This window comes from Setaria viridis, chromosome 8 (genome assembly GCF_005286985.2).
Source record: "Setaria viridis chromosome 8, Setaria_viridis_v4.0, whole genome shotgun sequence".
NCBI lineage: Eukaryota > Viridiplantae > Streptophyta > Magnoliopsida > Poales > Poaceae > Setaria > Setaria viridis.
In genome coordinates, this window is record NC_048270.2 from 32158914 (window position 1) to 32175352 (window position 16439).

Genomic DNA, 16439 nt, shown 5'->3' on the forward strand with positions numbered 1-16439 from the left:
AAACCTTTGAAAAGTTCAAGGAATTTCAGAATGAAGTTGAAAATCAGCGTGGCAAGAAGATTAAGACCTTACGATCTGATCGTGGAGGCGAGTATTTGAGCCACGAGTTTAGCAATCATCTAAAGAGTTGCGGAATTGTTCCACAACTTACGCCGCCTGGAACACCTTAGAGAAACGGTGTATCCGAGCGACGTAATTGAACCTTGTTAGACATGGTTCGATCAATGATGAGCCAGTCGGACCTACCGTTGTCATTTTGGGGATACGCTCTAGAAACATCAGCTTTCACACTTAATAGGGTACCATCTAAATCCGTAGTTAAGACACCATATGAGATGTGAACTGGAAAGGTTCCTAGTTTGTCTTTTCTAAAGATTTGGGGATGTGAAGTGTTTGTCAAGCGACTTCAGTCGGACAAGATCGCACCCAAGTCGGATAAGTGCATTTTCGTGAGATATCCAAAGGAAACTTTGGGATATTATTTCTACAACCGGTCAGAGGGCAAAGTGTTTGTCGCTCGGAACGGGATTTTCCTAGAGAAAGAGTTTCTCAAAGGAGAAAAGAGTGGAAAGACAGTGCATCTTGAAGAAGTTCAAGATGAGCCGATTGGGCAAGAATCAATGAGTGATGCTAACGTAGCAGAACAAGTTGAGATACCCATGGCAAGAGAAGCACCGCCACAACCACGAAGGTCGGCAAGGCTCCGCGAAATGTGAGAAATATTATTGTTGGACAATGATGAGCCTATGACATATGCAGAAGCAATGATGGACCCAGACTCCGAAAAATGGCAAAGTGCCATGCAATCCGAAATAGAGTCCATGGGAGACAATCAAGTTTGGAACTTGGTTGACCCGCCTGATGGTGTTAAAGCCATAGAGTGCAAGTGGATCTATAAAAAGAAAAAGGACATGGATGGAAATGTTCACATCTATAAAGCATGACTTGTCGCAAAAGGTTTTCGACAAGTTCAAGGAGTTGACTACGACGAGACTTTCTCGCCCGTATGATGCTTAAGTCCATTCGGATTATTCTAGCTATAGCTGCATATTTCGATTATGAGATATGGCAGATGCATGTCAAGACAGCTTTCCTGAATGGAAACCTAGCTGAGGACATGTATATGATACAGCCTGAGGATTTTGTCGATCCGAAAAATGCTGGAAAGGTATGCAAGCTTCAAAGATCCATTTATGGATTGAAGCAAGCATCTAGGAGTTGGAACATTCGTTTTGATGAAGTGGTCAAAGGGTTTGACTTCACCAAGAACGAAGAAGAATCTTGTGTTTACAAGAAAGTTAGTGGGAGCTCTGTAGTATTTCTAATCTTATATGTGGATGACATATTGCTGATTGGAAATAACATTCCTATGCTTGAGTCCGTAAAGACTTCACTGAAAAATAGTTTTTCGATGAAGGACTTAGGGGAAGCGGCATATATTCTGGGCATTAAGATCTATAGAGATAGATCGAGAAGACTTATAGGTTTAAGCCAAGATACTTACATTGACAAAGTGTTGAAGCGGTTCAGCATGGAAGAGGCAAAGAAAGTGTTCTTGCCTATGTCACATGGCATACATCTCAGCAAGACTCAGTGTCCTTCGACTGCTGATGAGCGGGATCGTATGAGTAGAGTGTCATATGCCTCGGCTATTGGATCTATCATGTATGCAATGATAAGTACTCGCCCAGATGTTTCATATGCGCTAAGTATGACAAGCAGACACCAGTCTGATCCAGGTGAGAGTCACTGGACAGCGGTGAAAAACATTTCTTAAGTACTTGAGAAGGACTAAAGATATGTTCCTCGTCTATGGAGGTGAGGAGGAGCTCGTTGTAACAGGTTACACCGATGCTAGTTTCCAAACCGACAGAGATAATTCAAAGTCACAATCAGGATTTGTGTTCACGCTAAATGGTGGTGCTGTTAGTTGGAAGAGTTCCAAGCAACAGACGGTGGCCGATTCTACGACAGAAGCCGAGTACATCGCGGCTTCAGAAGCCGCGAAGGAGGGTGTTTGGATAAGGAATTTTTCTCATTGAGCTTGGTGTGTTCCCGAATGCGTCCAGCCCATTGAATCTCTACTGTGATAACAATGGGGCAATTGCGCAAGCAAAGGAGCCAAGGAACCACCAGAAGAACAAACACGTAATGCGGCGATTTCATCTCATTCGAGACTTCGTTAACCGGGGTGAGATCAAGATATGCAAAATACACACGGATCTGAACATTTCTGATCCGTTGACAAAACCACTCCCGCAGGCTAAGCATGATGCGCATGTAAGAGCTATGGGTATTAGGTACCTTCTAGATTGACTCTAGTGCAAGTGGGAGACTGTTGGAGGTATGCCCTAGAGGCAATCATAGAGATGATGATATTCCATTTGTATCCATGATTTATATTGTGTTCATTGAATATCCATTAAAGGCTACTTGAATTGATTTGCAATTATGTGAATTGTATGTGAAACTCTTTACTTGTATGGTTATTCTAAAGTTGTCCCTAGTCGGAGTTCATGTGAGGACACACATGAATATTAGACTAGCACATGTATTAGTTGATGACTATGTTTCACAAGTCATGGACATGGAGATGTTGAACTAATAATGTGAGCACATGTGGAGACATGTGCTAGGATTGACCCAACACGAGAAGTAGTTCTCTCTTTACACAACATATACGCTTTGTCCTTAGACCTGAGATTGTCGCATGTACTCAAGATGTGGATTGACTTACTTAGGGGCTATCAAACGCTACGCCGTACTAGGGTAGTTATAAAGGTAGCTTTCGGGTTTGTCAAGAAGCATGCTATGAGACATGGTCAATCAAGATGGGATTTGCCCCTCTCTGATTGAGAGTGATATCTCTGGGCCCCTCGAGTGATCGGATCCGAAAATGCATGGCCATGCTACGTACGGTTAAGAGTTAACCTACAAAGGGATTCCGAATCATAGGATCAAGAAAGAGTGGTCGGCTTGAAGCTAGACCAAATATCGTGAGGTAAAGGGAATAGCATGTATATAATGTTGTGATGGTTCGTCTGATATGATCTTCGTATGCGTATAGGAGTTGGCACATCTTGCTAGAGGCCGCTACCAGGTATTGGACTGAGTAGGAGTACTCGGGCCATGTCTATACGTATCCGAACACATAGGGTCACACACTTAAGGGGCTGGAAGCCCAATTCGGATGTGATCCAAGTTGGATTAGGTTTAGAAGTACTAATGGGCCTCGGACCCAGAGGCCCGTTAGGAACCTCTATAAATAGAGGGGTGGGGGCGCCCTAGGGTTTACACCTTTTGGCGAAACACATCTGCTGCGTCTCCCACGCCCTCGCCTGTTGCAACTCACGGATCTAGCAGTCCGGCTTGCGACGCTTCCTCCCTGCACATGTGGATACCTTGGAGGTGTTGCGCCTGCAGCACTTGGACGAGCCGCCGACGAGCCACGACGAGCCGACGACGAGCCGCGGCACGAGGGCGATCTTACTGCACGTGGACGAGCTGCTGAGGAGCTGCTGGACGTCGACGTGATCGACTACGTACGACTACGCTGATCGACTTCGCTACATCGACGCGAATCTACAACTTCCGCACCAGTGCGTCGAGTGGTAATCCCGTGATCCTTATACGACAGTATTCCTGGTTTACGCGGTAGAAATTTTTGATTTGCGCTAGTGTAGCGTACCTCGTATCCCAACATCAACACCACTTAAAGATGACTTTCCTTTCCTTTTTTTCCTCTCAACGTCTTCTTGACTGATTCTGGCATCTGCATAAAAAATTGTAATTTATTTTGATCTAGTGGATGTGGCTCCATCTCCCTTGATTTGTTTTCTTCAGCCCTTTACCTGAACAACTCCCTGCATTCTTTTGCTTGGATTTCGGACCAACGTTCCTCGTGAGTCATTGCCTCCCAGCATTCCTCAGGAGTCACTTCAGGCTCCTTTGTTTTCTTCTTTCTTTGTGCGTGCTTGGGAGGCGGTGGTTATGACTTCTTAAGTGGTGCTGCAGGTTCCTTGCTCGGGGCTGCTCGTAGTCTCGGCGTCAGTGATCGTGGAGGGGTGTTATTGTCATCATTGTCGCTAGGATGTGGTGGAGATAGAGACCTTGATCGAGCATGAAGCGACGGTCCCGGTGGTGACGGTCCTGGAGCAGGTCGTGGTGGAGAAGTCGGTCTTGACATTTGAGGAGATGGTTACGGCTCGGGTTCTGCGGGGAGCGGTGATGCCTCCATGCCAGGGATGATGATATAGCGTTTGCGCCATAGAATGATGCCTGCTTGAAACGCATCTCCTAGTGTCCTTTCCCCATCGCCTCCCGGGAGCTCGAGCTCTAGGCCTTCATATTAGCTATCAGCGAGCTGCTCTACGGTGACGCTGGCGTAGCCAGGTAGAATCTGCATGCCATGACTTGTCTGCCCTGCAAGGATTACTAAGGCACTCTTATACGCCACTTGTACATATAGTAGAAATAAAGATGTTATTAAACTCCAATCCCGAGGCGTGGATCGATGGATTGAGAAGATTGCATAAATATTATGTTTAAGAGTATACCATAATGGTCAGGCTGCCGACCGGTATATGCAGCTCACATGAGGTGCGTTGCCTGATGAAATCCACAACAAACCGTTGCTCGTCCTATGGATCGGACTGTGCTCCAGATTGGGAAAGGGCCACTCGACGATTGACTTCGTCCTGCATTCTTACTTCTACATAATGCACTTTGGATTCTAGCATGCGCCTCCAACTCTCCTCAACCCATTCCATTCTTCGCTTGCGGATTCTGTACGAGTCTCTGTCGCCTTGGAAATCAAACTTCCACGGAACGATCCAAAACCCTCGGCAATGTCCTGGGTGCTCAGGATTCCCGAGGGGCAATGTGAGCTCGTCAATTTCTTAGTCCACCTTCAACCTCCCAGCCTTAGCATCTTCAATGTTCTTGATAAGCTTTTCGGCCTTCTGACGTATTGCCTCAGTGATGATCAGTATCCCATGCTCCTAGCTCAGGAGGCCTCCATGAGCGTAAAACCAATTTTTTGATCGATCGGGCCATTCATGAGTTGCTGGTATGATACCCCGATCGATCAAGCCTTGTTCCATCTTGCGCCATTTGGGAATTGCTGTGCCATAACCACCTCGCCCTAGATGATGATGGTTCTCCTTCTGACTAGCATTTTGAGCGTTGGTGTGGACCTTTTTCATACCGTCTTCGCTCCTCTTGTATTCAACAGATGCCTCCCAGTGGTCCCTCAACTTTAGCCACAGATCAAAATTTGGAGTTTCGTCATTCTTTATGTACCTTGCAACCAGCATCTTCTTCAATGTCTGGAATTGTGTGGCCATCTTCTTTAGCATGCATGCTTTCACATCCTTTTCAATATATCCTTCGGGAAATGTGAAATGTTTCTTGACATGTTCCCACAGCATATTCTTTTCAGTTTGCAAGAGCGCGTATGGATTAGTACTTTTGCCCTTCCAGTCCCTAATGCTGATAGGCATGTTGTCCCTTATGATTGCCTCAATCTGACTCGCGTACTTTGTTGCCACTTTTTCAGGAGCAACCGGCCTGCCCTCTTCTGTGATTTCCGTGATGAGAAGTTTCTGATTTCCATCCATCACCATGGAACGACCTCGGATCTTCTTACAGTTCATCAATCCAGAGGACTAACAGTTCAAGATTCATTAATTAGTACATAGTAATAATGAAGAAGACATTATAGATGGAGTAAAACATTGGAAATGATATATACCTCGTCGGAATCTTCCACCACGGCAAGGTCTTGCTAGGGCTCGGGCTATTCATTGACATCGCTGGACATGTTGAGGAACATGTCCGCCTGGTTACCCTCTTCTTCGGTGTACGTTATGGGAAGGTTGGAGCCAGAATCATTACCAGCAATAATGTCCTCCAGTATGAACATTGCGTTCTCGTCGTCTGCCATCTCAACTACTTTAAACACACATGAAATCATAGTTACATCTACGTTAAGGTATATACATGAAATCATATAACAACCATGAAAAAAACAAACTGATTGGAACAAACACATGAAACCATACACGAAATTAAACTTACATGAAACTTACAATAAATACGCAAGAATGTCTTGAATGAAACTTAATTACATCAAATGTCTTTAATGTGTTACATGAAATCATATATAGTTAAGGTACATACATGAAATCATAGAACAACATGAAATCATACAAATTTCTACTAATTCCTGCTAAATTCTACCAAATTTGAAGTGTTTATAAAAATTTCTACTAATTTATTGGAATTTTCGGAAAATTTCTACTAATTCGTATAAATTTTAAAAATTTCTACCAAATTTGAAGTGTTTTTATTAATTTCTAAGAATTTGTACCAAATTTCTTCTAATTTCTAAGCATTATATTTCTACCAAATTTCTACAAATTTCTAGTAATTTGTAGAAATTTCTACCAAAATTTCTAAGCATCTCAAGAACTCATAAATTATATAAAATGTATACAAAATTATCTATACAAAGCATATCTGAAGAACTGAATTGTACGTATTAGTTTCAACTTACAATAGTAATTTCCTATTCACTTTTTACTAATCTACTGATTTTTCTAAAAATTTCTATTAATTTTCTAACTATGAAATTAAAAAAGGACCCTTGCGTGAGCAAGCTAGTGGCTTGCGTCAGCAAGGGCCCCGCCATACGTGCGGGAGCAAGAGGCAGCAGGCGGGTTTTACGCGTGACGGCGGCGAGGACGACACGCGAGAGGACGGAGGCGCACGGTGGCGGCCGGGGCGGCAATGCGCGCACGCCGGGACGAGGAGGAGGCCGGTGGATGGGAGGCGCCGGAGACGAGGAGGAGGCGGTGGCAGCGGACGTACAGCATGTACCCGAGGCGCCGCGGCGGACGTACGGAGAGGAGGCGGCGACGGGGACGGAGAGGATCGAAGGATGCAACGCTGGAGACGAGGCGGACAAGGGGAGCGCGATGTGCGACGGCGTCGGGGGCAACGAGGGGGCGCCGGCGACGTCGTCGGTCGTGGACGGAGGCGGCTAGCGACAGGGATGGAGAGGAGGTGGTGACAGGATGGAGACGAGGTGGCGATGGGGATGGAGGCCGGCAACGAGGACGGAGGCGGCGGCGGGACGGTGGAGGCTGCGACAAGGACGGAGACCGATGGCGAGGGAGGCGAACGAGTTTGTGGCACCCCTTTGAAATGCATCCCGCTGTCTCTCAGCTGGTGGTGAGCAGGGAGAAATCGACAATGACCCATATAGATGACCTTCTTATAGTGCTTCAAATACATGCTATCTGTGTCATCTAAACAGTGAGTGCAGGCCCAATATCCCTTGTTTATATGTCCCGAAAGGTTACTCAGTGCAGGCCAATCATTGATTGTTATGAACAGTAATGCTCGTAGGTTAAACATCTCTTGTTTATCCTCATCCCACACACGTACACCTTCTTTCTTCTAGAGCTGTAAAAGTTCATCAACCAACGGTCTTAGGTACATGTCAATATCGTTGCCGGGTTATTATGGGCCTTGGATAAGTGCCAGCATCATAATGAACTTCCACTTCATGCACAGCCAAGGGGGAATGTTGAACATACATAAGGTCACAGGCCAAGTACAATGACCACTACTCACTCACCGAATGGATTGAATCCATCAGTACTTAAACCAAACCTTATGTTCCATGCATCACTTTAAAAGTCCAGAAATGCTCTATCAATTGACCTCCACTGGGCCCCATCAGCGGGGTGTCTCAGCATCTTATCTTGCTTACGTTCTTCTTTGTGCCATCGCATCAACTTAGCCTTCGCCTTGTTCCTGAACAAGCGCTTCAAGCGTGGTATTATAAGGAAATACAACATCGTCTTCGCAGGAACTCTCTTCTTGGGAGGTTGTCCCTCGACATCACTAGGATCATCTTGCCTGATCTTATACCGCAACGCTTCGCACACGGGACAAGCATCCAGTTTCTCGTATTCAGCACCACGATAGAGGATACAATCATTAGGGCATGCGTGTATCTTTTGAACATCCAATCCTAGAAGGCAAACAATCCGTTTAGCTTCATATGTTGTGGATGGCAATTCATTATTCTTAGGAAGAATCTTCTTGACAATTTTCAACATCCCCTGAAATGCCTTATCGGACATACCATTTTTGGCCTTCCATTGCATAAATTCTAGTGTGGTACCCAATTTTTTATGACCCTGACAATCTGGGTACGACAATTTTTTATGATCATCTATCATGCGCTGCAACTTTGCTGCTTCCTTGTCATTTTCGCAATCTCTTAGTGCATCCCTTAGCACCTGACCAAGGTCATCAGTAGGGCCATCTTCTGCAAACTCATCTTCATCGGCCTCACCCATTGTAGTATCTGCAAAAGCTTGGCCTGCAGCCCAGTCCGGAATGTTGTCATCATCCTCCTCCTCTTTGCCATCTTCCATTACAACCCCTCTTTCATCGTGCTTCGTCCAAACCAAATAGTTAGGCATGAAACTATATCTAAACAAGTGGTTGTGAATAGTCCCCCAGGAAGCCTTTGAATAATCCTTCTTGTTACTGCATTGGGTGCATGGACAACATATGAACCCATTCCCTGGCTTGTTCACTTTGGCCACTTTGAGAAAATAATGCAAGCCATCAATAAACTCCTTGGTCCATCTCTCCGCGTTATACATCCATTGCCGGTCCATGCGCATCGTATTAGACATGAAAATGGATTACGGATGAAAATGGATTACAATCAAACTATCCATCACATTGCTGAAAGTTTAGATAGAAATACACAAATTAAAATTTCAGACCCAAACAACATGATACACTATGACAAACTCAAATGTTACTGAAAGTTTACATAGAAATACACAAATTTAAATTTGAGACCAACAACAACATGATACACTACGACAAACCATCCACTAAGTACTATCTAGAAAGACTTCAAGCATCCTTGGGCAGCGAAGACGAAAGTTTCACTAACCCAGCCTCATCCTGTGGTTTATTTGTACCTCCTGCAACGGTAGTACTAAGTGGACCTGAAACACCCAGGACTGGCGGTGGAGCATAACGACCACCAAAAGGAGGTTCCTGATCCGCCGTAACAGCATCTTCATGACATCTTTGCAAATAACGAAGCACTGCTTTCTGCCACACACTCATTTTCTTCGGCTTATCGTGAGAGCCAACTATGGTTTTCCCCTTGCCGCGAGAGGAACGATGATCGCCCCCACCATCATCAGTGCCTCCAGCAGCGGAAGTCATCTCTATGTACCACAATTTCTTTAGCTCATATTTGCAAATAACTAAACTATTAAAAAGTTATATATTTCCTACATAATTTACTTATTGTAAAAATGACTAATTACGTACCTCTATTTGAAAAATACTAAACTATGAAATTACACCTAAAATTTATTTACCTTAATTTTATGGCTAATTTCTAAATATTAAAAACATATTTACTCTAATTTTTTCCTAATACATAAAATTGAAATCCTCTCATTTTTCTCCCACTCCATTCTACCTCACATTTAGTCTCCATTCTCCCTCACATTCAAACTATCCATCACATTGTAGCTCAAAAACATGTATAAATACAAATCCTCTCCATTCTCCCTCTTTCTAACAAGTAAACTTATTTTTGTCCCTCTCTAAAGTATAAAAAAAGCATAACAACAATAAATGAATGGAGAATGAAGTAGCTAACCTTCACAACACTTTGGATGAGTGAAATCCCCATAGAAATGAGGACAAAAAATTCAGGAGAACCTCCCCTAGGCTTGCTTCGGTGCCATGGAAGGATAAGCTTCTTTGTCTTTGTGGAGTGGAGTGGCTCGGGCTGGAGGAGTGGAGGAGGAAGAAAAGTCTCTGTCCTATGGCTTTTATGGGATAAGATTTTATCCCAGTTGGTAAATCCAATCGGGAAAAAAGTGTGGCGCTTTTGTCCCAGTTGGAGTTTACTCTCGGTTGGTGGTTCCAACCCGGACAAAAACGTGGTGCCGTCGGTGCCCGGAAACTAGCCGTTACAACCGAGACAAAAGAGGGGCCTTTAGTCCCGGTTGCAAATACCAATCGGGAGTAAAGGTCCGCCCCATTCCAGCCTACCGTGGCGCACCCCTTTTCTCCCAGGCCTACTTTAAACCGGGACTAAAGGGGGCAGATCGAAAGTCAGCTCTCTACTAGTGAAAGAACCGGCCTGGACAGAGGATTGCAGGGGAAAAGGATGTCTACGATGACCAAGGCTTCAGGTAATATTTGGTCTCTTTGATAAGCAGTCTGATGTGTGAGATCGTGAAAAGCGAAGAGGATATGTCAGTAATGTGCTTTTACAGTGAGGCTGCTATGACTAATTGTAGAGTTTGAGTTTTGAAACCAATTTTTTAAGCTGCAGTAGGGCAGGGGGCAGGGGGGGTGCGGCGGATTTGGCGGCGATAGCCGCCGGAAATGCAGGGAGGATGGTGGGGTGAGGGCGAATAGGAGCTTAACGATGAGTGGAGGACCGAAGGTTGGGTGCGAACGCGAGGGCGAACTGGACCACCTTCAGGTGTTGCCAGCCGAGTAGTTTATGTTCAGCCCTCGAGCTCGAGGGTCCCTCAAGTTTCCACGAGGGTGGTATAGTTCGACAGCTGAAGAATGAGTATGCATTAAAGGTATGTTATTTGGATCATTATTTTTGTCAATTTATTTTGTAAACTGATTTTGAAAAACATGTGTGTACCCCTATGCACTTTACATCATGACTGCAGGGGAAAAGGATGTCTAAGATGACCTTGAGGCTTCAGCTAATAGTTGGTCTCTTTGATCAAGCGGTCTGATGTGTGAGACTTTGTAAAAGTGAAGGGAACATGTTAACAATATGCTGTTATTGTAAGGTTGCAATGACTAATTGTAAGGCTGTTATTGTAAACTGATTTTTAAAATCACGCGTGTGCCCCACATGCACTTTACACTATGGCTGAAGGGAAAAATGATGTCTATGATGATCTTAAGGCTTCAACCAATAGTTGGTCTCTTTGATCAAGCGGTCTGATGTGTGAGATCGTGAAAAAGTGAAGAGGATATGTCAGTAACTTGTTGTTACAGTGAGGCTGCAATGACTAATTGTAGAGTTTCAATTTAGAAACCATTTTTTTTTGGGGGGGCGGGGAGGAGGGGGGCGGATTCGGTTCCTTGCCGTCAGAGGCGCATGGAGGAGGGCGGGGTGGGGGTGAATAGGAGGTTGACGATGAGTGGAAGAATGAAGGTTGGGTGCATACGCGAGGGCGAACTGTACCACCTTCAGGTGTCGCTGGCCGAGTAGTTTATGCAAGCCCTCGAGCTCAAGGGTCCCGTGAGACGCCACGAGGGTGTGGTACAGTTTGACAGCCGAGGAAGTTAAAGGTATGGTATTTGAATCATTATTTTTCTTGTTAATTTATTTTGTGAACTGATTTTTAAAAACACGCATATATTCACATGTACAACGCATATCCCGGTAGAGGTATCCTTATAAGACTATCTATGACGTGTCTTTCTATATCCATATGTCTTGGAGCGTCAAGCCGGGCTGTTTGGGAAGCCCAGTCCCCAGTTCAAATACGGCATGGTCGACTTGAGGTAGCTTAGAGCAACTTCAAGAGCTCCCTTAAACTACCCCTAAAACCTTAATTAGGGGAAAATAGCAAAAAACAGTTGCTCCAACAGGTCCCCTAAACCTCCCGCAAATTTGCGTCCACCCACATCCACTGTTATTTTTCCCGTAAATATACGTGGCACACCCTCCTTCCCCAATCCATCTGTGCGCACCCACTCGCGCCGTTTTTTCCACGCATGCCATTTTCCCGAGCGTCTTCGGCAGCGGTGGCACCGTTCCTTCCCCTTGCGGCGGCAGTGGTGGCGGCACCCAGCCTTCCCCGAGTAGCGGCGGCGCCTGGCTTGTCTTGCTCGAGCGGCGCGGTGCCCCGCCTGTCCTCCCCGAGCGGCGGCGGCGCCTGGCCTTTCCTCCCCAAGCAGCGGTAGCACCGACGACCGGCCCTATCCTCCCTAAGGACCGCGACAGGAAGGGCCACACCGTCGTCAGGATCATCGGCAACTACGTCCCAGGTATGCCTACCGGCGGGTCAGGTTTTCCCCAAATCACAGGCTTTTGGGCTCCGGCAGATACTGATGGACCATGCCTCTGTTTCTAAGTGCAGCGCGAGCGCTGGGCGGACGGGCGGAGGAGGCACCGCAGCGGTGCCCAGCCTTCCCCGAGGTCTTCTCGGGCGGCAATGGCAGCAGCGGCGGCGCCAGGCCTTCCCGGGCGGCAGCAGCAGCAGCGGCACAAGAGGCCTGCAGAAGGAGCTGCCAATGTCAAGTGCTCCCATCCGGCAAGTTCAAGATCGGCGCGGCAAGCAGAAGATGCGTCAGGTCATGGCCGTCGGCGGCCCCAATGCCCAATGGAATGGCGGCGTCCAAGATTTCCAGTTTGCCGGTGGTGAGTACCTTGGTCGGACTAGTGGAGGTGAGATGCGAAGTGAAGGGCAGGGTCGAGGACCACCATGTCCTACGATGGACGGCCTTGCCGGCGATGATGATGATCCCCTGGCGGAGCATTACCCTGGCAGCAACGCCCCCTATGCATCCTTTGAGCACATGGCCAATGGCAACAATTTTCTGAATGGTATGGTTCTCATAACCTGTTATCCTAATTCGTCAATCAAATTCATGTTTTGTCCTTGGATCCTTGGTTTCTATAAAGAGTTGAGGTAATTTTGCTAATGTGTTGTGCTACGCCTCAAGGCTGTAGCTTAATTTGGTATTCTAGTATCATGTTGCTGAATAAATACTCATCTTTCTGTTCCATTAAGCTGAGTACCATTAAGTTGGTAGAAATATTTAAACCATTGCGGAGATAGCGCGCTCAGCCCAAAGCCAGAGACCTTCAGGTTTGCATGTGAATCGAGCAGTAAATTTTCAGGCTGCGAGTACCATAGTTTAGATTCAGATTACAGAAAAAAGCACACAAAATCAATGAGCACAATTTTAAAGATCAGCAATTGCCTGCTTTATGAATGGCAAGTTTGTCAGTTTGGATTGTTTTTTCATGCAAGAGCATTTTGATTAGAATTGCTAGTACCATAGTTTAAATTCAGAGCAGGCTGCTCATTATTGTGAACCTGAGTTATAATTCAGCATCTGTACTGATTATGTTGTGGACAATTACAGTATGTATTGCTACTTGAGCGCTTGCAGTTGCTTGAGTAATTCAGCATCTGTACTAATTCAGCATCAGTATGTAATTGTTACTTGAGCGCTTGCAGTTGCTGGCAAACAAATCCAGTTCATGCATTGCTATAAGATTACAGTGAAACAACATAGGAATAAGGCATAAAGGAAAATGTATTGCTGTGTGTTAACAGGAAACAGTGAGGACATCTGATAGTTCTTACAGTGCATACCAGGAAGAAATGGAAGTGGAATCCAACCAAAAATAATATATTTACCTCTGTTCATCGGCATGGTAGAATTACTACTGCTCTATGTGTTATGTTCATTAAGGTTTGATAGAAAACTTATCAGTGATTAAATGCTCGCAAGAAATGGATATTTTTCCAACATGATGATGGATGAAACCAATCAAGGGGATTTTGATAATTATAGCAACACATATGCTGACCAACAGTCACAGGCAATTGAAGAAGTTCCAGCAGCCCCATCCGCGAGGCCAAACCATAAGAGATCCAAGAATTTCAGTGACCACGAAGATAAGGTTTTGGTTTCAGGGTGGTTGAATGTAAGCTTGGATTTGGTCATAGGCAAAGATCAAAAAGGTGCCAAGTATTGGTCTCGTATATATGAATACTTCAATGAACACAAGACGTGCCCCTCAACGCGTACCATGAATTCTCTCATGCATCGGTGGGGGACCATACAAAAATGTGTGAACAAGTTTTGTGGATGTCTATCACGGATTGAGTTAAGACGTCAGAGTGGTACTACAGTACAAGACAAGGTACTTACTCACTATGCAATACAAGGATTTGTTTCGAATATTTTACGTTTATATATCATATATGAATATCCCTTGGACGTTGATGTGTGCAGGTTGCAGAGGCATGTGCTTTGTACAAGTATGAAGATGAATATCAAAAAGCATTCCAGTTCATGCATTGCTAGAATAAGCTGAGAACACAACCAAAATAGCTTGCTAAAATTGATGAATTGGCTGCTGGTAAAACATCTAACAAAAAGCAGAAGACAATCTCAACTGTTGACCCTAGTGCAAGTTTACCAAGTGAAATAGGAGGAGGTGAGGTCCAAGGCCTAGAGGATAATGCATTAACAAGGCCAATTGGTAAGAAGAAGGCAAAAGCAGCACCGCTGCAAGAGAAGATAAAAGGTGTGACAGCAACCTTAGAAAATATGTGGGTACAGAAGAAAGAAACTGATGGGGAGAAAGAGCTAAAAAAAGAGGAGAGGTTCAACAAAGCATTTTCTCTTGAACAGGATCGAGTTGCTCTTGAGCAGGATCGAGTTGTTCTTGGATAGGATCGTGTTGCAAATAAAAAACTACTTCTTGAGTTGAGGAGCCAGGAGGTCCAGTTGCAGAAAAGGAGGCATGAAGAGAGGATTATGACCATGAACCTTACTGCCATGCCAGATGAGCAAAAGAAATACTACATGTCCTTGCAGGCTGAGATCATGAGCCAACTATCTATGCCTAGTACTTAAATATCATGTTTGTGTTCTGTTGATTTAGGAACTATTTTGTATTTTGCAATTTCAAACTTGTTTTATTCACTTTGAACCTATGGATGATTCGGTCAGTTTGATATTCAACATTAAAGCCATTTATAAAGTTCAGACTTGTTTTGTTGCTATGTGGCATTGCTTCTGTGATGGAAGGGCTCTATTGAAAGTAGCTTTATTATTCTGACGGGTCTTGGCTTTGCTGTTTCTGTTGCTCTTACTGATGGAGCACGAACGGTGCTGTTAGTTGTGTACTTCGTATAGATATTGCTCTGAATGAAGACCAAATTGTTTTCTGTCTGTTTTGATAATGGGCAGACCTGTGTATTTCACCTATTTTCTTGTGAAATGTTGATATCTGTTAGTTACATATGTCATATGCACTATCAGCACCCTTTCTTTCTCGGTTTGCAATCAGTCCCTCGTCTGCTTAAGGAGGTAGCAGTGAGTTTGCAATGCTTCCTCTGCAGGAAGTCATGGCCTGAAGATGAACAAGTCAAATTATGGAAGACGCAGGGGTTGCCGGTGTTGCACGGCGCAGTGCGCAGGGGTCTTTCCCGAGTGGCGTGATTGGGAACCGGACAGAGACCCTGCGCAGGGGCTGCCGGTGTTTGGAGAATGCCATGCGCACCTGGGGTCTGGCGGCATGATCGTGACTGGCAAAAGATCGTGACGATGGCATCAGATCCCACGCTGCTTGGCGAAAAAAAACAGATTCTAAAATGGGTCCAATACGATGACGTGCTCTGATTTGAAATATTGGGGGCTAGATTTTAGCATTCTGATATGGGCTGATATATTTTTAGGGGGAAATTTTTTAGCATAGTCCCCAATACTTCGTTTTGGGGAAGAATTTTTTTTTGGAACTTTTAGAGTTGCTCTTAGACATTAGTCCATAAGATTAAGGGCAGGTGGGGTGACGAGCGATGTGCCGATTTCCGGTGTCGCCGCTCGAGTGGTTTGTGGTATCAAGCCCCCCGAGCTTGAGTCCCCGTGAGACGTTAAGGGTGGTATATTTCAACAACGGTCGAATGATTATATATTAAAGGTATGTTATTCACACACGGACAATTAAAGTTACTAATTTTGTAACTAATTTTTTGATAAAAGAAACATTTTCAACTATTCCACTTGAAGAGGTTGGAAAAGAATTATATTTTATTGATTAATGCAAAATGCTATCACCAACAAATTTTATTGTGACCTCTGTTATTCTTCCCATTGGATTAGGAAATCATGACCAGCAATTGAGGTATCCTTATAAGAACAAAAATTGCCACGTGATTCTTTTTCTATATATACCCCTGGGAGAGTCAAGCTTCGAGCGCCCCAGCCCCCGAGTTCAAGGGGCAGCGGGGTCATGAGCAATGTGCTGACTTCTGGCGCCGCTGTCCGAGTAGTTTATGGCGTCAAGCCCGTGAGATTGAGAGTCGGTCGGCTGATGAGTGATATGCCAACTTCTTGTGCTGTCGGCCAAGTGGTTTATGGCACCAAGCCCTCGAACTTAAGGACCCACGAGATGTCATTAGGGTGGTACACTTCAATAGTCGTCGAGTGGGTATGCATTAAAGATATATTATTCACACACCTAATGCTTCACGTTATTATTTTCTTATTAATATATTTTCTAAACTGATTTTTAAAGACACGTCCGTGTCGAGTTGAATTAATAATGGCACCATAATGAGTAAATAAGATTATTGAGAGTCCCGCGTGCTGCGCGG